Genomic DNA, 27,584 nt, shown 5'->3' on the forward strand with positions numbered 1-27,584 from the left:
TTCTTGAGCCCGGTGTGAATCCACCTCGCCAGCTCCCCGTGAATCCCACATGACCGAACCTTCCCGATCAGCTGCCATGCGGGATCTTGTTACAGACTTTACCAAAGTTCAGATGAACAACATCACTGCCCAACTTCACCCAACTCTCTAGTTAACTCTTTAATAATCTCCAAAATACTTGACAGATGTGATGTTCTATTGGGCAGTGTTGACTGTGATTTCCCCATAACCAACGCCCAACCGCCCAAGACTTCAGCATCACTGCAGACTGAGAAAATTCCGATCCCAGCTGTCGAATTACCAACCTGGACTGAAGTCCGTATACTGCCGGTTCCATATCCTCAGAGTCACCAGCCCAATATCATCACCCATACAAAGACGCTTTGGTGCCGGCGATTTTCCGTGGTGTTCCTGCCATTTCCGATTCACAAACTCAGGTGGAATTGGAACCTAATGACCCTCTGCTGTGGCCGGTGCTCAGGCTGGTTCCCCGGTCTGTATAGAGGATGCGGATACACTTCAGCCTGACCCCAGCAGCAAAACCGAGCACATTTGATCACAATCTTCCTGCTGTGTGGGATATTGCCCAGCAGAGCGGGCTGCCATTTTTCCTGCAGTGTAGCAGGAACAAAATGGAAAATTATAAAATAGAAAATGCTGGGAACTCAGTACATCAGACTACATCTCTGAAAAGAGAAATGGTGGAATACCCAGTTCCAGAACTGAGACTGTCCAAGATGCTGCCGATCTGCTGAGCGTTTCCAGTATTTTCCCCTCCTCACTTTAAATTTCCTGCAACTGTAGTATTTCTCCTTATTTTAATGCACAGATAGTTACCGATTGCCACCCTGAACTGTAAATGCCACCCCACCCCAAACAATTTATTAGTTCTGAGTTCATTCTGACCCTTGTGTAACACATCCCATACAGTCAATACTCACAGCATCCTTTCCTCCCACTATCACTCTGTTACATTTGCTCCCGAGGCCACTGTCTCTACGCTGAGAGGCGGTGACCACAGAGCGATAAAAACTGCAACACTTGCTGCAGCTCTGACGGGCCGTTACCCTGGAAACAGAGGAAGTGGCTCACCGAAAATAACCAAAAAAGGAAATAATAAACTCAACATCAGATCCTATGTTCCATTATGATGAAGATTAACACTGCAACCATTTTGTAACGGTGAATCTAAAATTGAAATGGTTGCTTTTTCTCTGCCACGTGCTGTGTCCAACTAAACCTCTGGTGTTTCTATTATTTTCACACACAAAAAAAGGGCAAAACAAAACTTCACAATGAGGACAAAGTTTAGAAGAAAGATTGCTTAAAGATATCATTGCGGCAATGGGATACAGTCTGAAACGGGGTTGAACAAGATGTTTGATATATATCATTGAGGTAGTGGCAAACAGACTGGACAGAGGTTGAACAAGATGTTTGATATATATCATTGAGGTGGTGGGATACTGAGTGGACAGAGGTTGAACAAGATGTTTGATATATATCATTGAGGTGGTGGAATACAGACTGGATAGAGGTTGAACAAGATGGCTGATATATATCATTGAGGAGGTGGCATACGGACTGGACAGAGGTTGAACAAGATGGTTGATATATATCATTGAGGTGGTGGGATACAGGCTTGACAGAGGTTAACAAGATGGTTGATATATATCACTGAGGTGATGGGATACATACTGGACAGAGGTTGAACAAGATGGTTGATATATATCATTGAGGTGGTGGGATACAGACTGGATACAGGGTGAATATAGGTTGAAGAAGGAATGGGCAGAAAAATGGCAGATGGAGTTTAATGCGTACAGGTGTGAGGTGTTGCACTTCGGAAGGTCAAACGAAGGTAGAACATACAAGGTAAATGGTAGGGCACTGAGGAGTGCAGTAGAACAGAGGGATCTGGGAGTACAGATACATAATTCCCTTAAAGTGGTGTCACAAGTAGATAGGGTTGTAATGAGGGCTTTTGGTATATTGGCCTTATTTTACAAAGAATTGAGTATAAAAGTTGGAATGTAATGGTGAGGTTGTATAAGACATTTGGTGAGACCGAATTTGGTGTATTGTGTGCAGTTTTTGTCACCGAATTACAGGAAGGATATTAATAAGGTTGAAAGAGTGCAGAGATTGTTTACGAGGATGTTGCCGGGACTTGGGAAACTGAGTTATAGAGAAAGGTCGAATAGGTTAGGACTTTATTCCCTGGAGCGTAGGAAAATGAGGGGTGATTTGTTAGAGGTTATAAAATTATGATGGGTATAGATAGAGTGAATGCAAGCAGGCTGTTTCCACTGAGGCTAGGGGAGAAGAAAAAACAGAGGACATGGGTTAAGGGTGAAAGGGGAAAAGTTTAAAGGGAACATTATGAGGGGCTTCTTCACGCAGAGAGCAGTGGGAATGTGGAATGAACTGCCAGATGAAGTGGTGAATGCGGGCTCACTTTTGACATTTAAGAAAAACTTGGTTGAGAGGGACTTCGGGCAATATGGCCCAGGTGCGGGTCAGTGGGACTAGGCAGAAAAATGGTTTGGCACAGCCAAGAAGGGCAAAAATGCCTGTTTCTGTGCTGTAATGTTCTATGGTTCTATGGAATACATGTAGGTATTTGCCCCTTAGTTTTGGTAAGGTCATGAATTTAGGGTGACAAGTGAAATATTTAAGGGGAATCTGAGCGGGAACTATTTCACTCAGAGTGAGGGGCGAATGTGGAATCAGCTTCCAGCGGAACTGGTAGATGCGGGTTCAATTGCAGTGTCTCAGAGAAGTTTGCGTGGGTACATCGTTGAGAGAAGTATTGAGGCTGCAGTTTGTGTGCAGGGGATGAGTTCAGGCAGGGAATGTAACCGACTAGAAGGGCTGAAAGGACTGTTTCTGTGCTGTAGGGGAATCACTCTTAACTAAGCGTTCTACGGGTCCATTTCCCAGAAAACACAACTCATTCCAAGGTAATGTTTTTTAAAAACTACAAACGCAAGAAACATTTTCAAGCTAATGAACCTAAAATAACCGGAAAAGGAAATAACAAACAACATCACATGCTGTGAGCTTCATTGTGACAAATATTAATGCTGTAACCATTTTGTAATGGTGAAACTAAAAACTGTAATGGCTACTTTTACCCTTTAAGACCATAGATATAGGAGGAGAATTAGGCCATTTGGACCATCGAGTTTGCTCCGCCATTTTATCGTGACTGATACATTTTTCTTCTGCCCCAATCTTCTGCCTTTCCCCAATCTTCTGTCTTACCCCATTACCTCTACTGTAAATCTACATAAAAAAAAGACCTCCGCAGCTGCCTGCGGCAAGGAAATCCACAGATTCACCACTCTGATTAAAGAGATTCCAGCTCATCTCCATTCTAAAATGGCGCACCTCTATTCTGAAGCTGTGACTTCTAGTATTAAGCTCTTCCACCAGAGGAAGCGCACTTTCCACATCCACTCTATCAAGGCTTTTCACCATTTGCTATGATCCATTAGGGCACCGCTCAGTCTTCTGAATGCCAGTGATTAATTGACCCAGAGTCATCAAACGTTATGTATCTGACAAGCCGCTGAATCCTGAACCATTTTCGTGAACTTCCTTTGAACCATCACCTGTTTCAGCACATCCGATCAAAGATACGCGGTCCAGAACGGTTCACAATATTCTACGTGAGGCCTCACCAGTGCTTTATGAAATCTCAACATTACTTTCTTGTTTTTATATTCTAGTCCTCTTGAAATGAATGTTAACATTGCATTTGCCTTCCTGACCACTGACCCAATCTGCAAATTAACCCCTATGGAATCCTGTACAATATCTCCCAAGTCCCTTTGTGTCTCAGTTGTTTGTATTTTCTGTCCATTAAAAAAATAAACCATTTCATTTCTTCTACCAAGGTAAATGCCCAAACCCTTCCCGAAACTTTATTTCATTTGCCACATCTTTGCGCGTCCTCCTAATCTGTCCTAAATCCTTCTCCAGAAAACTACCTGCCCTTCCGCCATCCTTCATATCCTCTGCTATCAATGCAACAACTGCAACAACCATCAATTCCAGCATCCAAATCATCGAGATATAAGGTAAAAAAAATGGATCCCGTCACAGACCCCTGTGGAACCTCTAGTCACCGGCAGCCGAACAGTAATGGCTCGCTTTATTCCCACTCCTCGTCTCCTGCCTATCAACTACTGCTCTATACATGCTGGAATCTTCTCTGTCATACCCTAGGATCATAGCTTGTAACTCTTAACTTACCAGGTGCTGCATTAAGTTAAACCTCGTCGTTCTAGCTAACAAAAACCGATTCCTGGAAATCTCAATGAGATAGAAGAGATGTTGCACAAGATGTGAGTGAATGAGGAGATGGAACCATGTGGGTGAGGGATCAAGGACAGTCACTGGTGGTCATTCAGCAATACACGGACACTGAATAATACCATAGAAAAAGATCCTAAAATGACAAACCTAGATCAAACAACAATAACTTTGGCTTAGGCACATTGCCCCTCCCCAAACCTTATCAAAGCGCCACAGAAAGTATCCCATCCGGATACATAACTCCTTCATAAGGCTACCACTCTACCCTTGACTGCAAGGAACTGTAGAAAACTGTGGGCACCGCTGAGGACATGACAGGAACCAGACTCCCCTCCCTGGACTGTGACGGCACTTCCCATTGCATCAGTAAAGCAGGCAGCATCAAAGATCCTCATAACCCTCGCTATTCTCTCTTCTCAGCCGGGTCGAAGATTTAAAATGACATTGAAAACACATAGCACCAGGCTCCAGGAAACATTCCAGGTTGCTGTTGTAAGCACATTGAATCTTTCCCGCGTGATAAGTTGGACTCTTGATCCCACAGTCTAACTTAATGTATACTGTACACTTTTGAGCAGCCCGGGTAACTGGAAAAGGCTTATTTCTCGCATTTAATGGGGTTATACAACCGGAAACATTGGCTGTGCTTCGGCAAGTTGGAACAGTGGCATGGATTCAGCAAAAATAAACACAATGATGGCCACCAAAAACGAGAGGCCGTGAGAAATCTGGATCTCACTGCCTTGTCTGAACGGGCAAAAGATGGATCTACTCAGACAGATGGAGCAGAGTCCCGAAGGTGCGATTACTTGGTTTAACCTTCTCGTCTACAAGAACACAACAGGTGGAAGGGCCGCTTCCTGCACCCTGGAATGAGGTAAAACAATTGTAGAGATCGGCTATCGATCTAGGTGAAGCTTGGACCCGATACGGGGCTGGATGACGAAGGTAAAGTTCCCGGGATAAACCTCAATGGATGAGTGTGGTCTCGGTATCAACACCCCATCACGCTCCCAGCACCAGGGCAAGAGGGGCTGAGTGGCAGCTCATCTCAGGATGTTCAGTGTGAAAGTCCCACAACCCGGACCGACCCAGCAGGTTCTGTCCAGGAAACAGTGGGAGGCCGGCTGTTCAGGGAAGTAACAGAGAATCACTGCCCAACATCGCTCGGGACCGGCCTCAGTTCTCACCTACGGAATCCCGTTGATCTCGCCCCGTAGAGAATGATCTCTTCCCCGGCTCCTCGCCCCAGGGGGAGTGGTCACTCTCCTGATCCCAGCCCCACACACGATCCGCCACATCCATCCACAAGAAATCACTGTCCAACAGACAATTCAGACCCAAAAAGGAATTGTGCATTCAAGCCACTTCTATGTGAACAGACACTAATTTCTATCACATTCTCCTGGGTTCAGTGGTCAGGAACACTGAAACATCAAGTGAGAAACAGCAGGAGGTGGCCATTCAGCACCTCGAACCATCAACAAGATTATGGCTGCTCTCCCATCTCAGCCACGTTTCATCCCAATCCTCATCTCCTTGATCACTTCAGTCTCCACATATCTGCTGACCTCTGTCACTATTTCCACCTTTGCACCTCTCACTCCCCAGCTCTTGCCCCATCCCCACCCCTCACCTCTTTTCTCTGACTATTTCCCGTCCACTCTCAGTCCAGAGGGATGGTCTCGGCCCGAAATGTTGATGGTCCATTTCCCTCCACAGATGCTGCCCGACCCACTGAGTTCCTCCGGCAGTCTGTTCTTTGGTCTGTATAACCCGTGTTAGTATGGGGAGCGGGATTTTACTCCATATTCCAGGTACAATCTCAACAAAGCCCAAATAATTGTTAAAGTAATTCTCCGTCTTATACCAATGAGTCTTACCATCAATACAATGTACTTTTGACTTCCTTCCCTGCCCACTGCACCTCAGTCCCTCTCCACACACACACCCAGTGTTTCTGTTTCTCCTACAGAAATGGGTAATCTCACATTTCCCACATTGGACCAGCTGACCTGTTGCTCCCACTCATTCCTTTTGCCTCTGTTACGCTGAAATCTCTCGACAAGAGACACAGAACAAAGAACAGTACAGCACAGGAACAGGCCCTTCGACCCATAGTGTTGTGCTCAACCAATTAAATTTGTTATCAGAATGTTAACGAATCAAATCCCTTCTGTTTACAAAATGTCCATATTCCTCTATTTTCCTCACATTCATGGCCTATTGAAATGTCTCTGGAAAGTCCCCAATGTGTCTGATCTACCAGCACCCCAGGCAGCAATTTCTAGTGACCCAGCACTCTCTGTGTAAAAACACTTGCCCCCTCACGTCTCCTTTAAAATTCCCCCCTCACCTTAAATGCATGGCCTCTGGTTTTAGACATTCCTACCATAGTAAAAATACATTTTCTATCTACTCTACCTATGTCTCTCATAATCTTATAAACGTCTATCAAGTCTCACCCCAGCCTGCAGGGCTCCAGAGAAAACAACCCAAGCAGTTCAACCTCCTGTTATAGCTCATGCCCTCTAATCCAGGCAATTTCCTGGCAAACCTCTTCTGCACCCTCTCCAAAGCCCTGACATCGTTCCTGGAATGAGGCGACCATAACTGTATGAAACACTCCAGATGTGGTCTAACTAGAGTTTTAAAAAGCTGCAACACAACTTCCCGATTTTTGAACTCAATGCCTCGAATAATAAAGTTAAGGATACTGTTTGCCTTCGTAACCACCCTATCAATCTGTGTAGTCACTTTCTGAGAGCGATGGATTCCAAGTTCCCTGTGCTCATCGACACTGCTAAGGGTCTTACATTTACATTTGACCTACCGAGGAGCCAAGATGATCATCACTAATAAAATCTCACTGAGCTTTTCGAATCACATTGAATTTATTTCCAAGTGCAAGCAAGTACGGGAAGGTACAGGTACAGAGAAACACTGACTTGTGGCAGCATCACAGGCAAGTACATTCAGATAACACATGGAACATAAATTATACGATTCTCTGTCAGTAACAATATGGAAATATCGGTTTTATGTCATTAAAGATATAGAAATACACATTTTGTATCGAGAGCACACTTGGAATTGTTGAATTTGCCCCCTCAGCCCACTTGTTGCCAGTTTGTGAAAAGCTGGGCTCCAGGCACCAGTCCCTACAACACACACTGGAACATCCTGAAGGTCCACGAGGGTCCTTCTATTTAAACACACAAACAGGAAAAGGATCAGGCCACCCGGCCCCTCCAAACTGTCCTGTCATTCAACAAGACGCTGGCTGGTGCATCTTTACCCCGCCAACACCACTCTTGCCCCCTACTTTCCCCAGACTATTGGCCCCACTGCTGGTCAACAGTCTGCCCGTGTTTGCCCCCTAATGTGGTGAATCTCTCTGCTCGCCACCACCATGGGTTCAGACATTTCCACAGATGAGCTCCTCTTGACCCAGTGGGACACCAATCCTGTCCACTCCCTCTCACAGCATCTTTATCCTGATAATAAAATCCCCCTCTCCCTCCGTCTTCTGCCAGGGTCCCTCCCCGGCGGACCAGCATCAAGTTGATGAACGAGCGGTCACCTTTTACCTCTCAGCGATACATCAGACTCTGGCCGCAGGAGACGCTTCACAAACGCCCCAACTTCCCTTGGAGAGAAATGGGAATAAATCACAAAGCAGGTCATTTACTTCGTTTGTTCCGCTTTGACCAGGAGATCGGACTGGAGGTAACACCCTCCTCGTCGGTCCGCCTGCGCTGTTGGGTGTAACCAGTGACTGACATCTCTTCGCATCAATGAGAATTAACACGGCTTGTAAATACTCTGTTGACTGCACCAAGTGGTGTGGGCTGACATGATTAGTACTTGAGCCGTTAACCAATCTCAACGCAAGCCAGGCCGTGCATGTATGATGTCAAGTACCGCACTCGTGACGTCAGATCCCCGGTGTGGGGGAGCGCTTGTATTTTGAAATACCTGAATGGACATTTAATTTGTTTTCAGGGGGACAACAAAATCAATCATGGGATTCGCCCGGCTGCGAATAACGCACTGGTGGAGTGGACAGCGTGCTGTTTGTCTCGAGTTGGATCACAAAACCCTAATTTTTGGGGAGGACTTTCTAGGCTGATCTGGTTTCGGATTGTTTCATCAGTGCAGTGTCACGCTGTTCAGTATTTTGAAAAACAACTGTTTCACTAATGTAAACCAGAGTTGCCAGTGGGATCTACATGCAGTGTATTAGACAACAGAAGATCTCTAGTCCCTGCAGTCTTTGTCCCCTGGTAGACTGAAACCCTGACAGTGCGGACCATTGATACCCTCATATCCTCAAAGCCAGGGGATCATGCAGACAGACGGTGGCTGAGAGGAATTATGTTTGTTGTTTGTAAAAGTTTGCCACAGTCGGATGGATGGAGTTGATGTAGAGGTCGGGAGTGTCACAGAGAAACGGCCGGACAGCCGAAACCTCTCTGTTGTCCCTCCAGCTTCCAAACAATGGTGGTGATGTGGGGACCTCCAGCCACTGGGGGGCTCCACTGAGATCTCTTCTCAATTCCCTAGGAATATTCTGACAGTGGGGGTATGATTTCAATATCCATCGTTCCTTTCAACTAATTTCAATTAATTTCAACCGATTCCACACTCTGGCCCACAAGCGGTCCCTCACTGATCTTTTGTAGCCATGACAATGCATAAATTGCAAGAAGAACTCAGTAGTCCTGGCAACATCCGTGGAGGCAAATGAACAGTTGATCTATTGGGCTGAAACACTTCGTCGGTACTGGAAATGAAAGGGGAAGGACCAGATGATTGATTGATTAGGGATGCGTGGGTTGTTCTTCTGAGGGACCCGGGTCTGTGGGTCAGCAGCTGCCTGTCTGTGCTCATTCCTCACACTGGAGTGGCCTTTCTGATGAAATTAGATCCAATTTATCCGACAATTCACTCTTATTAGGGAATGAGCAAAGTCACTTTAACTCTTTCTCCTGCTGGGAAACCGATAAAACCTATACCCTGATATGGAAGACACCACTTACATCTGATGCTGTAACCCGACGGCGTTCAGTGGGGTCCCGGGTAACCACAGTCTGATTTCCTGGGTGAGCGGCAGTGGACCTGGACTAGAGTGCTTAACCTGCGTGGAGACTTCAGTCTGCGATGTGGCCTGTATTGACATTTTCTGGCACCAATGGGAGTTAAATAACTCGCATGTCTCCTGACGGCTGCGCAAGGTTTCTCAAATCCTCTCAGTGTGAGCCCGGGAGCGGAGGGTAACGAGCTCCATGACATCACGCATGTCAGGCAGTGGGCGGGACGGGACAGTGAGCTGGTGCGTGAGAGCCCCAGGGAGTCTGCAGCGGGAGTAGGAGGAAACGGGGAGAGTGTCTCTTGGTCCAATACTGTGCTCCCCAGCACTCCGAGTTTGACATAAGCTCGATCCCCTCTCGCAGCTGGGGTACATAAATAACGCACAAAGCTGCATGCAAATAATTAATGTTTGATTTCAGTACAAATGCATAAATTAAATCCTATCTCCCTTTGCATGCAGTCATTATACCAGCTTACATCAATTAAATTGTCAGAGATTTTCCAGTCAACATACCAACATGCATAACTGGACCACACAGCCCCTCAAAACTGCTGTAGATCAAGAAATCATGACTGGTCGAATCTAAAATTTCACTACGTATTCCTCTGTGTCCATCCCTGTAACACTTCTAACCCAATGTTCATCAGGAATCCCGTGCTTAAACAGAATTACAGTCTTTGCTTCCACTGGCGACTGAGGAATTCAAATTTATCACAATCAACACAGGAACACAGGAACAATCAATGTATTTGCCTGCAATAAGAAACTTTGAAAACAGAACAGGTGTTTGCTGTACAGCTCCCGTACCCTTGCTTTGAAACAGGTGGCCATTGTTCTAGAGCAGATCTTAATCTTTACCAAACCTGTGGAAATGTAAATCATGCCAGCAGGAAACAGTTGGAACACAAAAGGCACCAGAGCCAGAAGTGGCTTCAAAAAAACAAATATCTCCTTGATCGCTGATTTAACACACAGACAACTGGTTGTTGGGAAATAAATCTCTGAAATAAATATCAGAGGCTGAGTTATTCTCATCTTAATTCGCCACGAATACTCTGATAGTGAGGATACTGTGTATCTTTTCTTACAAATAACCCCGCCCACTGCCCCAAATAGATCTCTGGAAACCATGGCAACACACACAATGTTGGAGGAACTCAGCAGGTCAGGCAGTATTTATGGATGGGAATAAACAGTCGACGTTATGGTCCGAGTCCCTTCATCAGGACTGGACTGGAAAGGGGAAGAGGGAAGATGATTGACTGATTTGGAAGGTGCGGCTTGTTGTTCTGAGAGACTCGGTGCTCAGGGTCTGCGAGCAAGTAGCTGCCTGTCCGTCACATTCCTCAGAAGAGGGAGCGGCCGTTCCGCTGAATTCAAATCCAAACCGGTTCGACAAAACACTGTCATTCAAGCGTGAAGAAAGTTTAACCCTTTGCACTACAAGGAGGAGCAATAGAACCAATGAGGTGATGTAACATACATGAGCTGGACTCTTGGAAGTTTGACTATTCTTTTTTCCATTGATGCTGCCTGGCCTGCAGAGTTCCTCCAGCATTTTATGTGTGTTGCTCGGATTCCCAGCATTTATCTGCTGATTTTCTCTTGTTCGAGAGAGATCAATGGCGGATCACTGCCCCGTGGGTATTTCATATGTTACTACCGGGGTGAAATATTTCTTCTGCTCGTTCTCAGTAGAAACCACTCTCGTTTCTCTTAATCCATTTGGACTGTAATTGACTCGTTAACATGAACATGTCAGGACTCCCTTCTCCCACTAAATTCACTCCCGATCCCGACCAAAGCCGAGTCTCGCTGTAAACGCTGAATCGTTGTGCAGAATCATAGACAACACTTACCTCTGATGTTTAACCGGATGGCGTTCAATGTGGTCCGGGGAAATCTCAGTCTTACTTCCCGGGTGATCGACAATGGTCCTACACCGGTGTGCTCACCCTGTACGGAGAGTTGAGTCTGAGCTGCTGCTCCCGAGGCCACTCGGCTGTGATGTGTCCGTCGCTCATTACAGATGGACAGGGCCAGGTGAGCCGGGGTAGAGCGGGACTGCCGCAGTCCGGGTCACACCAACTCTCACCGGCTCAGGACGGGTCTGACAGCGGGAGGAGGCGGGAGTGGGGTCAATGTAGCAACCCTAAAGAGGAAAACAAACAGGCTGCGTTAACCTTTCTGTCCGGATTTCCGTGTAGATCTCTCCTTTTTCTTTCCCCGCAACCAATGGGGCGGAGTTTCTCTGCTTAACTCAGCGAGTCCCAGGCTGTGAATTTGATCCAGTCCGGGTTCTGGGAGGGTCTGAGCTCTGTGTAAGAAAGACTGACTGGCATGTATAGAGTTTCAGCTCAAACGTCCCTCACCTGTTCAGGTACAGAGAGCTGCTTTTCTGCTGAAATTAAACCAAACACGTTCGACTATATATTTCCACTAACTAAAAAAAACTAGAGAGATTATTGCATTTCCATTCGGACAACTACTGTCACAAGAAACCGCCTCGCCCACAGATAACAGCGGGTTTCATTTCACAAGCGGAGGTTGTTGATTGACAGCCCGCCTGAAATACTTGTTAAATTTATTTCTTTTAAAAGTCATTTATTCCAAATGGCCTGAAGTTTTACCGAGAGAGGGAGTAACGCACTCACTGAAAATTGTCACATTCGTTAAAATGGCCGACAGAGAGGGAATGACGCACTGATTGAAATGAGTATGGGAGGAGGGGGAATTGTGTGCCGATTAAAAGTGGGAGCCTCACTCCTCTCTATCCCCTGACCTAACCCTCACTATCTTCATCCCTCTACCCCATCTATCCTCATGATTTTGTAGACCTCCATCAAATCTCCCCCAAATCTTCTGCGTTCCAAGGAACAAATTCGTAACTTATTCAATCTTCCCTTATAACTCAGGTCCTCCAATCGCAACAACATCCTTGTACATTTTTGTTGTACTCTGTCAACCTTATTATCATCTTTCCCATTTAGGTGACGTAAACTGCACACAATATTCCAAATTAGGTTACGTCCCTGCAATTTCTGCATCCACCTCCATCGGGGTCCGAGGACTGAATTTCTCAGTCGCTGGGGATTTATACACTCAAAGTTGTCCAATTTGCCCATAACACTTACTCATCCGTAATTTGTATAACATCCATGGCCTCACTTCAATAGAGTCTTTTCCCGAGTGAACACAGAAGCAAAAACCCACTTAAGAACTCCTCTACGCTTTTTGGCTCCATGTGGACATTGCCATTCTGATAATCCAATCAATCAATTGTGTCTCCTCCAATCCTTTTGCTTTTAAAACATCTGTATAATCCCTCACCTTGTCTGTTAGGACAACCTTATGCCACCCTATAGCCTTCCTGGTTTCTTTCCAATGGGACATTGGAAAAAAAGTTGAATTTCCCCATGGGGATGAATGAAGTATCTATCTATCTATCTATCTATCTATCTATCTATCTTATCTTGCATTTACATGTAATCATATAACAATTACAACACGTAAACAGGCCATCTCGGCCCTTCTAGTCTGTGCCGAACACTTGCGCTCACCTAGTCCCACTGACCCGCACTCAGCCCAAAACCCTCCATTCCTTTCCTGTCCATATACCTATCCAATTTTGCTTTAAATTACAATACAGAACCTGCCCCTACCACTTCTACTGGAAGCTCATTCCACACAGCTACCACTCTCTCAGTAAAGAAATTCCCCCTCATGTTACCCTTAAACTTTTGCCCCCTAAGTCTCAACTCATGTCCTCTTGTTTGATTCTCCACTACTCTCAATGGAAAAAGCCTATCCACATCAACTCTATCTATCCCCCTCATGATTTTAAATACCTCTATCAAGTCCCCCCTCAACCTTCTACGCTTCAAAGAATAAAGACCTAACTTGTTCAATCTTTCCCTCTAACTTAGGTGCTGAAACCGAGGTAACATTCTAGTAAATCTTCTCTGTACTCTCTCCATTTTTTGACATCTTTCCTATAATTCGGTGACCAGAACTGTACACAATACTCCTAATTTGGCCGTACCAATGCCTTGTACAATTTTAACATTACATCCCAACTCCTATACTCAATGCTCTGATTTATAAAGGCCAGTATACCAAAAGTTTTCTTCACCACCCTATCCATATGAGATTCCACCTTCAGGGAACTATGCACCATTATTCCTAGATCACTCTGTTCTACTGCATTCTTCAACGCCCTACCATTTACCATACATGTCTTATTTGGATTGTTCCTACCAAAATGTAGCACCTCACACTTATCAGCATTAAACTCCATCTGCCATCACTTAGCCCACTCTTCTGTCCTAAATCTCTCTGCAAGCTTTGAAAACCTACTTCATTATCCACAACACCACCTACCTTATTATCATCTGCATACCTACTAATCCAATTTACCACCACATCATCCAGATCATTAATGTATATGACAAACAACATTGGACACAGTACCAGTGATGGGTAAATTAATGGAAAGTATTCTTAAAGATGGTATATATAATTATCTGGATAGACAGGGTCTGATTAGGAACAGTCAACATGGATTTGTGCGTGGAAGGTCATGTTTGACAAATCTTATTGAATATTTTGAAGAAGTTCTTAGGAAAGTTGATGAGGGTAAAGCAGTGGATGTTATCTATATGGACTTCAGTAAGGCCTTTGATCCCTGTGGCACATCGCTAGTCACCGGGGTCCAATCTGACACTACTCTGTGGCATCTTCCACCCAGCCACTGTAGAATCCATTTTACTACTTCAATATTAATATCTAACGATTGAACCTTCCTAACTAACCTTCAAAGGCCTTACTGAAGTCCATACAGATAAATCTCAATCCTGGGTCCAGTCTTATCCTTTTCCATAATTATATTGAAACTAATGGCATTGTGATCACTGGACCCAAAGTGCTCCCCAACACATACCTCCATCACCTGACCTATTTCATTCCCTAACAGAAGATCCAACACTGCCCCTTCTCTAGTTGGTACCTCTATGTATTGCTGCAAAAAACTATCCTGCACACATTTTACAAACTCCAAACGATCCATCCCTTTTACAGTATGGGCTCCCCAGTCTATGTGTGGAAATTAAAATCTCCCACAATCACAACCCCGTGCTTACTACAAATATCTGCTATCTCCTTCCAAATTTGCTCCTCCAATACTCACTCCCCATTAGGTGGTCTATAATGCACCCCTATTAGTATTACTACACCTTTCCAATTCCTCAATTCCACCCAAATAGTCTCCCTAGATGAGACCTCTAATCTGTCCTGCCAGATCAGCGCTGCAATATTTTCTCTGACAAGCAACGCAACACCTCCCCCTCTTGTCCCTCCGATACTATCACACCTGAAGCAACAAAATCTAGGAATATTTAGTTGCCAATCAAACCTGTCCTGCAACCATGTTTCACTAATATCTACAACATCATATTTCCAGATATCAATCCATGCTCTAAGCTCATCCACCTTTCTTACAATGCTCCTAGCAATAAAATAAGTGCATTTAAGAAATTCTCCGCTCTTCCTCTCTGTTTATCTCTAACAGTATACAGAACTTTACTGTCTTCTTTTTCTTCCTTCTGCCATACATCTGTTTCTACACTCTGGTTCCCCTCCCGCCTAATATCTAGTTTGAATTCACTGGAGCCTCTCTAGCAAACCTGCCTAAAAGAATATTTGTCCCCCCTCCAGTTCACCTGTAAACAGTCCCGCCGGACAAGGTCCCACCTTCCCTGGAAAACTGCCCAATTATCTATAAATCTGAAGCTCTCCCTCCTGTACCATGTCTTCAGCCATGTGTTGATCTGCACTATCTTACTATTTCTGAACCCACCTGCAGGTGGGCACTGGTAGCAATCCTGAGATCGCTATCCTGGAGGTCCTGTCCTTTAACTTGGCACGTAGCTCCCTAAACTCACCTTTCAGGACCTCCTCACTCTTCCTACCCACGTCATGAGTCCTTACATGGACCACGACATCCGGCTGCTCACCCTCCCTCTTGAGAATAATGAGAACTCAATCCCAGATAACGCGGACCCTGGCACCAAGGAGGCAACAGACCATCCGGAATTCTCGATCTCTTCTACAGAACCTACTATCTGTCCCCTTAACTATCGAATCCTCTATCACTTACTGCTCTCCTCTTTTCCCTCCTTCCCTTCTGAGCTGAGGGTCCAGTCTCGTCGCCAGAGACACAACCACTGCAACTTGTCCCTGGTAGGTCATCCCCACAGTATCCAAAATCGTATATTTATTGTTGATGGGAACAGCAACAGGGGTGCTCTGCTCTTCCTGTCTATTCCCCTTCCCTCTCCTGACAGTCACCCAACTACCTGTCTCCTGACTCCTACGTGTGACTATCGCCCTGAAACCCCTCTCTATTTCTGCCTCTGTCTCCCGAATGATCCGAAGTTCATCCAGCTCCAGTTCCAGTTCCCTAACACGGTTTGTCAGGAGCTGCAGCTGGATGCACCTTTTACAGGTGTAGTCATCAGGGACAGCTGTGCTCGCCCTAACTTCCAACATACTGCAGAGCACTCAACTGCCCTAACTGCTGTCTCCATTACCTACTCCTAAGCTAATTAGATTAATTAAAGGAGCTTACCCGGCCTTACCTCACCTGGAGTGAAGCTCGTACTCAGCCTCTGCTCGCTATTTAAATTCTCCCGCTGCCTCACAGGCCGACTTTCACTCACTTGCGCAGTTGTGCCCCGTTCAAAGCTCGCCTCTGCCTGTTCTCGCCAAAGCCTGATTTCCTCGAATTCATAAGTACCTGATTTTTTCCCCTACCTGCCTACACCTGTTATACATCTATTTTTTTCTTCTATAGCAGAGCCTCAATACCACGAAGCAGAGCTGTCGTTCTCCATACTTCCTTTGAATCTGATGGTATTGTGATCACCAGATGCAAACAGTTTCCCACACAGACATCTGTTACGTCTGTTCTGTCTCAGTCACTAATAGGAGATCAAGTATCACATTTGAGTCTTTAGGACTTCAGTGTACTAATTAATTTCTCCAGTCTACCCATAAAGCCTCACTGGATGAGTTCTCCCATCTGTCCTTATTGCACACTGCTGTGACAGTTTTCCTGAGTAGTGAAACCATCCCTACCCCTTTAATCCCTCACGCTCTGTTGTATTTAAAGCAACAGAACACCAGAATATTGAGCTGCCAGTTCTCTGCAAGCCAGCCTCAATAATGGTGACAGTATCATAATGCCATGTGTTGATCCATGACCTGAGCTCATCTGCCTTTCCTTCAATACTTGTTCCATTGAAATATACGCAGCTCAGAATATTAATCACAACATGGTTAACCTTCGATTCCTGACTTTGTCTGAGGTCTTAACAACATCTGTTTGAGATACTTGGATAGGTACATGGATGGGAGGGGTGGAGGTTAGGTCAAAAGGTCACGTCGTAGTAACAGTTCGACAGGGAGACCGGGAACCGTGCACAGTAAAACTCCCAGTGTGGGAAAGGGAGAAGAGGAATCATTCGCAGTAAAGCAGCCGGTGTGGGGTATGGCGATTGGGAATGGTGGGCAATATGATCCAAAGACCGGGAATTGTTTGCAGAGAAATTCTCGTGTGGAATTGGAGACCGGGAAACATGTGTGGTAAACACCCCTGCTGTGGAATATCAAGACCGGGAACAACAACCTCATGGTGGAGTTGTTCAGTGACTTGTGATCAGCCATGACGAACATCCTGTCATTGTGGATGAATAAATATTTTGTCCAATAATTCTGGCCTCCCTCACTCATCCTTGCCTCCTCACCACCACTCTTCACCCTGCTCACTTCTCTATCCCTCTCCCTCACTCTTCCCAACTAGCACCAACTATTCGCTACCCGTCAACCTCACACTCCTTTCTCATCATCACCCCAGTCCTCACCCTCCTACCCCACACCTTTATTCCTTCTGCCTCAATCCTATTTCCCTCACTGCTCTGCCACTGATGTCATTTTCACTCGCCCATCATTCTTCACCACCCAACTCGGTCACTCTTCCTTCCTCACTGTACATCCCACCCCTCCCTCCTCACCACCCATCTCTTATCCCTCTCTCCTTGCTAACCTACTTGCCCCTCTTGCTCACCCATTCCTCGCCGCCTCCTGCACACCCCTCCGACATCCCACTCACTCAACCCCTCCTCGACACTATTTATTCTACCTTCCCCTCCTACTCCCTGTCACTCCCTCACTCTCCCCACCATTTATCCTTCGGCGCTCTGGCTCCTCTCTTTCTCTGCCTCTTTTCCTTCACCCTCTCTCCTATTCCATTCCCGTCTCTCTATGCCTCCCATTACCCTCTCACTCCCTCTCTCTCAGCCTCTCAGTCACACTCCCCACACTTTCCCCCCCTTTATTCCTCCCTCTCTCTGCCCCTTCTTTCTCTCTCTGACCCTCTCCCCATCTGTCCCCCTCTCCTCTTTCTAGACCTCTCTCACCCTGCTTTTCCTCTTCTCACTCCCCCTTTGTCCCTCTCCCCCTTCTTTCCCTCCCCATGTATCACTCTCTTACTCCCCCTTTCTCTGGCCCTCTCCCTTCCCTCACTCTTGCCCTCTCCCCTCATTCCCCATCTCTCACTCCCACGCTCCCCACTCTCTCTACTTCCTCTACTTCCCCCTCTCCACCTTCCACACACTCACCCTGCCCTTGCCCTGACCCTGCTCACCCCAACACTCCCCTCCTTACCCTCAGTCACTCACCCTGACATCAACAGCAGTTAAAAGTTTAGTGGGTTCCATACCCTGGGGTAATATTCTTTAATTTAAATATTGTGACATTTGGGAATGGCATGAACTGGTTTATTTGAACGAATCATGGAAAAAACACAACTGCAGATGATGAGAGTTGAGGTAAAAATAAAATTTTGTAAACTCACAGCAAACAAGGCAGCAAATGAAACCGGTAATGTAATGGGTTTGAGACCCGAAGTCATGTTCTTTATGTCATGTCAAAGGCTCTATCACTACACTGCAGCAGAAATGGTTAAATACAATACTAAAGTGACTTTGTTCAAACCCGAATGAGAGTGATTTGTCGAACCGGTTCCATTTGATTACAGCATTTCTGAGGAAAGTGGCTGTGGCAGTTTACAATGACATCAAAACGCTGTGGGACTATTCTTGGGGAATTACTGTGTGAATCATTCAACTTTTGATATTTACCAAAAGTTCCTTAAAAGAAAGGATGGATGAAAAGACACGAGGACGTTAGATGGCCAGGGAGGTGATAAATTTGGTCAAGAAGGAAATGGAAACGTATGTAAAGCTTCAGAAGTTAGGATCAAAGAAAACTCATGAGGAGTACAAAGAGACCAGAAAATAACTAAAAAAGGGAATTGCGAAAGGCAAGAGGGGTCATAAAAAATTCTTGGCAAGTCAGATTAAGGTGAATCCTAAGGCATTCAATACATTCATCAAGAGGAGGAGGATGACTAGGAAGAGAACCCTAATGCGTTCTCTTCAGTAATCGGCTAGAACCACATCAGGCAGGCACCATCCCCAGCATTCACAAAACTGCATGTTATATTATATCAAAGAACTTCTTTGGAAAGGATCTCTAGTTTAGTAAATGACCTGAAACCCCACTGTGTCTATTTTAAAACACAAAAAGCAAAGCAACTTTGTCTCACAAAATGGAGGATGTAAAACAGTTCCACAAAATAGCAGCTTCCATCTCCAAGCACGTGGCAGGAGCAAGGACAATTGATCTGTCTGCTTCCACTGTCCTTGACCCATTCGACTTCGACATTTTCTTCCAGACGATAAATCCACCGTCATTAACAAATTGACAATAATGAGTTAAACTGTCCGCAATTATCACCGTCATTCTGCATTGATATAAAACTACAGTGCAGCAGCGTGTCCGAGCATGTCTGCAGATCCAGAGTCAACTGCTGAGATATTTATCAAATGAACATTAAACAGACAGGCTGCAACAGGCACAGGAGTAAACAGTCCAGCTACACCGACCTCATAACACAGCCAAACGGGTTTTCCCCCCACATAACCTCACCCCTGAGATAATGAATCTGATTACTGGGGTCCCATTCTGCGCCCTATCCTGGGATACTGATGGCATTACTGGTGTCTGAGACCGAGCTCCACTTGGGTCTTTGTATAGCATTACACTGCACCGTTCTGCACCCCATCTTAGGACACTGATGGCATCAATAGAGATTCTTACTGAGACTAATCCTGGGGCATTGTGGGAAAATGTTTGTGTTTCCATCGATTTTGGGAGAGTGAGGAAGTGATGGGTGCTGTCGTCACACAGATTTACAAGGGATTTCAGCCACCCCAGAAAAACAGGAGTTGTATTCTGTGAATGCTTCAGAGATGGGGTCATTTTGCTGCAGTTGAAAGTTTCCACATTCCTTAAACGGCTAACAATTATACCAGTGCCCAAGCTCTTCTCTCAGCAAGGACCTGGGCCCACTGTAATTTGCCTATATCCAAAATAGGTCACAGTAAATCTCATTGGCTCATCACATGGCTTTGGATTACCTTGACAATACGAATACTTACATCAGAATACTGTTTCTCGACCAGAGCTCAGCGTCTAATGCAATTATTCCTACAGTTCTGATCGAAAGGCTCGAACCGCTGGGCCTTTCTACCTCCCTCTGCAACCGGATCCTTGATTTCCTCACCGGAAAACCACAATTGGTACGGATTGGATATAACACCTGCACATCACCAGCGACACGGCTATTGTTGACAGATTATCAGATGGCGAGGAGAAGGCAAACAGGAGCGAGATATATCACCTGGATGAGTGGTGTTGCAGCAACAAACTTGCACTCAACATCGGTATGATCAACAAACTAACTGTGGACTTCTGAACGGGTAAGATGAGTTCTCACACACACACCAATCGTCATTGATCAGTCAGCAGTGGAAAGAGTGAGCAACTTCATGTTCCTGTGTGTCAGCATCTCTGAGGATCTATCCAGGGCCCAGCATATCGATGCAGTTACAAAGAATGCATGACAGCAGCTATATTTCATTAGGAGTTTGACGAGATTATGGATGTGACCAAAGACTCACAGATTGCTACAGCTGTACTGTAAAAACTGTTCTAACTGACTGCACATCGCTTGACATGGTGGGGTGGGGGAAGTGGTGAAGCTACCGCACAGGATCGAAATATTCTCAGCAATGTTGTCAATTCAGTCAGCTCCGTCATGGGCAGTAGCCTCCGTGGCATTCAGGACATCGTCATGGAGCGATGCCTCAAAACAGCGGCATCAGTCATTAGGGATCTGCTTCACCAAGGAGATGCCCTCTTCTCATTGGTATCACCAGGAAGGTGGTACAGGAGATAGAGGGCACACACTCAACTAGTCAGGAACCGCTTCCTTCCCTCTGCCATCCGATTTCTGAATTGACATGGAACCCACGAACCTACTTCATTGAATTCATTTTTGCAATATTTATTTAACTTTCAGTAACAGATACTTATTGTAATACAGTTTTTTCTCTACTATTATATATTGCATTGTACTGCTGCCACAAAGCCAACAACATTCACTACGTATGCCTGTGATATGATACATCCTGCTGATGACTCTACGGGGATTAATCCTGATTGGGCCTATCAGGCTGAAGATCCACTTCCCGTGTTCTTCTCTGTTCCCCAATAACAAACTGTGCAGACAGACGGACAAAGATCACATCCTCATCCCTGGGACTCAATCACAGCCGTCATGGGGCAGTAATGCCGCTGCTCCACTTGTCAGTGATGGGAAACCACCTTTCTCATATCACTTTCCAGAGAGCCAGACTCTGAGCATTGCCGATTTGGGGCTGTGTTCACAGGGATATCCGAGGCTTTCTGAAACAGACTCACTCCACTGCCCTGAGAGGACACTTGCAGTGTGGACGGTCCTGCAGCAGCCCCGGGGTCATCAGGACCTGGACTCAGACACTGGGCTTTGGGCAACAGCAGAGCTCTGCAAAGTCTCCCCCATAACTTTCATGGTTAGTTTCTCCCCAGAGCAGTGAAAGTATGGTGTGCAAGAATGTTGTTGGTCAGTTATCAGACTGGAACAACGTGACACTTACTGCTCTGGGAGAGAGAACAGTTAATTTACTGAATTAAAAATATATAGTTCAGTACAATGTAGCAAGACATTTGGCAGAGTCCCCACCTGGGAGATTAGTCAAGAAGTTTGGCATTCAGAATGAGGTGGTAAATTGGTTTGGACATTGGTTTTGCGGGAGAAGCCAGTAAGTGGTGGAAGATGGTTTGACTCTCTGACTGGAGACCAGTGACTCGTGGGGTGCAGTGGGGGTCAGTGCTAGGTTCATTGTTGCTTATCATCTCGGTCAATGTTCTGGATGATTTAATTACTGCAATAGTTACAGAGAAGCAGTTTCAGCGACAGGTTACTATCGATGCAATGCTCCTCAGACAGGATGAAGAGGTCAATACTCCCCAATGCCATTAGGCTTTACAATTCTACCGCCAGGACTTAAGAACTTTTTAAAGCTATTATTAATGCTTTTTGAGATGGTGATTTAGATGCATATCATATTTTTTTTCACTGAGTTAAGTATTGTATGTAATTAGTTTTGCTACAACAAGTGTATGGGACATTGGAAAAAAGTTGAATTTCCCCATGGGGATGAATAAAGTATCTATCTATCTATCTATCTAATAGCTGTTTTTTGTTCAACAGTAGGTTATTTGCCGTGGTCCGTACTTATTAACTTAGTTTACAGTAACTCTGTAGTCAGAGCTTTTCTTGTGCATAGACCAGGCAGAAATTGGCCACTCAGCCCATCGAGCCTCCTGCCTCACAGAGTGAAATCTCATGGTGTTCGCTCTGTAATGCCGCCTGTCGCTTTCTGTAACTGGTCCCCACCCCACCCTCAATGTTTGTTATGTATCGAGACCTTGAACAGAATCAACGTCTTTTCTTTTAAAGGACGTTGAGGAAATCAGCTCGAAACACCAACAATAAACACAGTCATGAGAAAAACAACATGCATTCATCTGAAGTCACAAGTTTTGGAAACAGAAGCCGTGCTGACTAAACATCTTTTTGCACACTTGCTTTGGAATTTTAACCCCTGATTTGGGAACTGTTTTTAACCTTGACATGAATTGTGGAGAATCTCAACCGTGCAGACAGGATAATGCAAGAACACAAATACCACGACCGACAGAAGGGACAAAATAGAGCGAATAACTTCTTCCAATACACACAAAATGCCGGAAGAGCTAAGCAGGCCAGGCAACATCTGGGAAAGGAGTCTGTTCACTCTTTTCCGAGATGCTGTCTGGCCTGCTGAGTTTCACCAACATTTCGTGTGTGTTGCTCCAGCATCTGCAAATGTTCTCTTGTTTGCAAGTAACTTCTTGATCACTGATCCAAAACACAGGTAGCGTGTGAACAGAAGCTGAATTCACCTTAATTCACTAAGAACGTTTAGTCTCCCTGTGCGTATATTTTCAAGTCGTTTTCTTCTAACTTTACACCAGACCATCAGACGAGGGTCATTTAGTAACTATGGGGGAGGGGCCGATGTTGCTGCTCTGTGAGACTCGCAGTGCAATTTTCTGTGTGCAAGCTGCTGCCTGTCTGCAGGGCAAATTCTGACACGCAGGCATTCCTCGGAGCAGGGAGCGGCTTCTCTGCTGAAAACAAACAAACTACTTCAACATTTCGCGCTCACCTTCAACTGTGAACAAAGCTAATTTAACACTGTATTTAAATATTTCTGTAACAGGAAAAAACATTAAAACACCGATGATATAGAAAAGAAAGTTCACCAGTGTCTGCAGTCTGAATGTCTACTTATTACAATTGCTATCAGACTTTGAGAGTTTCCAGTAGTTTATTTTACTTCAAACACCCAATATCTGTAGTTTTAATATATATATATTTGCGATTTAATTAAATGAATCGATCTGTGGCATAGTCCACGACGATGTTCCGAATGCCAATATCTTACAGTAGCTCTGTATTCTCAATAGTTTTTCCTGTGTATGTGAGTGAGTGTGTGTCAGGGAGGGAGAAGAGGGAGAGAGACTCTTTCACTGCCCTGGGGGGACATTTCGCATATCACTGCAGAAAGGTTTTTCTACAGCGTCTCAGTAGAAACCAACTGGAGAATGTTTGTAGTTGAAGGTAATTGTTTCTTTTAATCCATTTGGTCAATAATTAATTTGTTAATTTTGAAGATTTCAGAGTTCCCTTCTCCCACTGACTTCCCTCCCGAGCCTGACAAAAGCCAAACCCCATTGTAAACGCTCCCTGGTTCTGAAGAATCGGAGACGACACTTACTGTGATGTTGAAACCGGACGGAGTTCAGTGAGGTCCCGGGTGAGCGGTGTGCTCACCATACACAGAGATTTCTGTCTGAGCCGCTACACCCGAGGTTATTCGGTTATATAGTGTCTGTCGCTCATTACAAAACACTCGCTTTCCTTCCCGTGCTGTCCTCCCACTTGCCCCTTCCCCGTTGCGCTCTTCTCCCATACCCCCTCCACTTTTCCTCCCACCCTCTCCTTCCCCACCTACCCCGAGCTCTCTGCTTCCCCCTCCCGCGCTCCACTCATCCCATGCTCAACTCTCCTTCCTCTTTCCCCACACCCTTCCCCGCTCTCTCATGCCTTCATCCCTCTCCATCTCTCCTTCTTTTTCCTGCCCAGCTAACGCCTGTCTATCCCTATCTAACAATGTAGACTGTCATCTAAACGGGAGAATGTTCAAACATCAGAGGTGCAGAGGGAATCAGGTGTACTCAGGTCTGACTCCTGGAAGGTTAATTTATAGGTTGAGTTTGTGATAAAGAAGGCAAGTGTAATGTTGTCATTTATTTTAAGGTGAATAGAATATAAAAGCAAGGAGAAAATTCTGAGTCTTTATGAGATATTAATCAGGCCATATTTCAAGTGTCATCAACAGTTTTGGACCCAATATCTCAGAAAGCATTTGTTGTCTTTGTTGAGTGACCGCAGGAGGTTCATGAGGATGATTCTAGCAATGAAGGGGTTCACATATGAGGAGCATGTAGATAGATAGATAGATAGATACTTTATTCATCCCCATGGGGAAATTCAACTTTTTTTCCAATGTGGCAGCTTTGGTAATCTCATTGACACCTACTGACTGTTAAAAGGCCTGGCTGGGGCGAATGTGGAGCGGATGCGTCCTGTGGTGAAGGTATCAAAATCTGGCGGTTGCAGCCTTAAAATTGAGGGGCGACCATTTAGAAAAGATTAAAGAAGGATTTGTTTTAGACAGAGAGTAGTGAATCTGTCACAGACTGTAGTGGAGGACAATCCGTGGGTGTATTTAAGGCAAAAGTTGATTGTCTCCTGATCATTCAGAACATCAAAGGATATGGTGAGAAGGCAGATGTATAGGGTTGAGTGGGATCGGGGATCAGCCATGATGGAATGTCGGAGCTGAATTCTGCTCCTGTGTCTCATGGTCCGGTGACTGTCACAGACTGAGTTTTTAAGGAATCATGAAAAGAATTTTTTAGAAACAAATATAGACAATGTGAGTCTGAAGGAAGAAATTATAAAAGTCCCGAAACTCACAGCAAGCAGAGCATCAACTGTAATTGGTAACGTTGTGGTTTCGAAATCATCGGTAGTGTTCTTTATATCAGCTTTCACATTCATTGACCCTCCCTGCAGCAGAAATAGTTAAGCAGACTAATAATGTGAATGTTTTCAAACCCAACTGAGAGGGAAACTTCAAACCAGTTGGATATGGTTTTAGCAGAATGGCCTAAAGTTCTGCTTTAAGAAGAACTGCCTATGTTCTGTGGAATGTGCAGGGCCAAACAGCTGCTTACACCAGACCCTGAGCTTGGAATCTCCCAGAAAAACAACTCACACCTTTTCCCAGTACTCTTTCAACCTTATTTATTTCTCTTCTATAGATAGATGACCAAAACTGCAGTCAATACTCCAAATTCGAACTCAGCAATGTCTTATTCCTTTTATTCCACCACACTCTTTAGTGCACCATTGTTTACTGTGTAAGACCTACACAGTGCAACACTTTGCACTTCCCTGCATCTGCAATTTTCAGCTCAGAATTTGCAGCTGTGCCAGATCCCACTGTAACCTGCCTCTCTGCCAACTACACCCCTGATCTTGCTGACATATGCAAATGTGCTTATCAAGTTAAACACATTATCATAGATGACAAACAGCAATGGCCCAACTACCATTTCCGTGGCTCTCCACCGGTCATAAACCCCCAATCAGGGAGACAATCATCTACTATCATTGTCAGCCTTCGCCCAAAGCTCCACTATCTACGCCAATTTACTTCCTTACGTTGAACGTGGAGCAAATAAATTTTCTTTACCAAACTCCCTCTCTGTACTTTCTCTCTAATCATATTCCCTCCCGCTGTCTCCCCATTGTGTCCCATCATCTACCCCCGGTCTACCTACTCCACTGTCTCACCTTCATCTTAGTTGCTCCCTGTCCACCTCATAGACCTGTTATGAGTGATGAATAGACCTGATGGACAATGGGGTACAGAGTTAACCATTCCCCTCCTGAGAAACACAAACTATTACTGTTGCTATGCTGACCATGAGAAAGAGAGACAGAAAAACAAGCAAGAACATCGGCGACAGATAAGAGAGAGGGTGAAATTGCTGATTAACCATATTGTGACTCCGTTTTGAATTATTTACTGTTTCGCTGCAAGGACAATAGTTTGCTCATAAACATTCCTCAGTGGATTGAAGGAGTGGCCTTATTTGATGGACACAGACATTCAGGAGTGATGGATAGCTGAGTCCCCGTGAGTAGGGATAAAAGACAGGTCTGGAGAGACACCCTCCAGACACACCAGTGGACACTGACTGAGTGTTGGAACCCACAAGAAAGGTGGGGGCTTTGAAGACCGAACCAGGAGGTCGGTCATTAAGGCTATCAGTGTAAAAGCAGGGCCAGTGGGGACTTGTGTGTGTGTCCACTCATGCCAGAGTGACGGGTCCACCACAGAAGAACGGTCTAGCAGAAGGACGGAGAGGACATAACTGAATGACCACACCGATACGACGGATTAAGAAAGCAAAGGAAGGTTTGCCTGACTGTAACTGTTACATCTCGCTCGCTCTCTCTCTCTCTCTCCAACCATTACAATACAACAGCCATAACTACATCAGCACTCATGAACTGAACTGAACTTTATACTTTTCTATGACAATTTATTTACCCCTAGACATCAATAGAGCTTGTTTATTATTGATTATTATTATTCCAACACTTTTAGGTTTATTACTGCTAACTGGTTTTATATGTACATTTGCATTATTGATATGGTTTTGCTTATTTTTATTAATAAACTCCTTTAGTATAGTACCACCAGACTCCAATGGATTTTTCTTTCTCTGCTGGTTAGACACCCAGTTACGGGGTATGTAACAGACCCTCGCCCTGACTTTTTCCCCTCTCCCTGCTCAACCTCTCTCTCTCTCCACCTCATTCTGCCCCTCACCTTTACCCTTACATCAACAATATTTTAAGGGTTATTGGCAATTTTGGGAAAGATGCACTTTTCATACACTGTGTCGTGTCTTTGTATTAAGGAATGTCACAGTTGGGAATGGCGTGGATCTTTTTTTTAATATCATTCAAAAAAGTTTTAAAACAACTGCAGATAATGAGAGTTTGAAGTAAAAATAATTAAATTCTGCAAACTCACAGCAAACAGGACAGTAACTGTAACTGGTAAGGTAGCTGGTTCAAGCCCATTGGCAGTGTCGTTTATGACATGTTACAGGTTCCTTGCAAACTATTAACAATTTAGCACATTTGCATATGCAGAAATAGTTAAACAGAACACTGAAGTGACTTTGTTTATGTGATAGAGAGTGAAATGTCAAACCAGTTTGAATTGGTTTCAGCAGAAAGGCTGCTCCCTGTTCTGAGGAATATGCAGGCAGCTGTTTAAACACAAACCCTGAGCTCCGAGTCTCACACAAAAGCAACCTGCACCTTCCAACTCAATCAATGATATTGCCTCTTCCCTCTTCCTTTCCAGTTCCACTGAAGGGTCCCGGCCCAAAACGTTCCCGTTGTATTCAGTTCCATACATACTGCCCGGATTTTCCCTGGTTACGAAATATCCGTGACAGGGAGTGT

The 27,584-nt window shown here is 45.0% G+C and overlaps 2 protein-coding genes across 2 annotated transcripts in view; one reads left to right on the forward strand and one right to left on the reverse strand.

The window, feature by feature from the left end:
• Window positions 1–27,584, forward strand: part of LOC140723824 (uncharacterized) — a 746,760-nt gene that overhangs the window by 234,390 nt on the left and 484,786 nt on the right. The window lies entirely within an intron of this gene.
• The window catches only part of LOC140723818 (NACHT, LRR and PYD domains-containing protein 3-like), an 81,006-nt gene that overhangs the window by 49,350 nt on the left and 4,072 nt on the right, over window positions 1–27,584 (reverse strand). The window contains exon 2 of the mRNA XM_073038354.1: window positions 11,278–11,570. The gene's annotated coding sequence lies outside the window, so the exon portion shown is untranslated. The remainder of the gene's footprint in view (window positions 1–11,277; window positions 11,571–27,584) is intronic.

The sequence above is a fragment of the Hemitrygon akajei genome, unplaced genomic scaffold, assembly GCF_048418815.1.
Source record: "Hemitrygon akajei unplaced genomic scaffold, sHemAka1.3 Scf000139, whole genome shotgun sequence".
Taxonomy (NCBI): Eukaryota; Metazoa; Chordata; class Chondrichthyes; order Myliobatiformes; family Dasyatidae; genus Hemitrygon; species Hemitrygon akajei.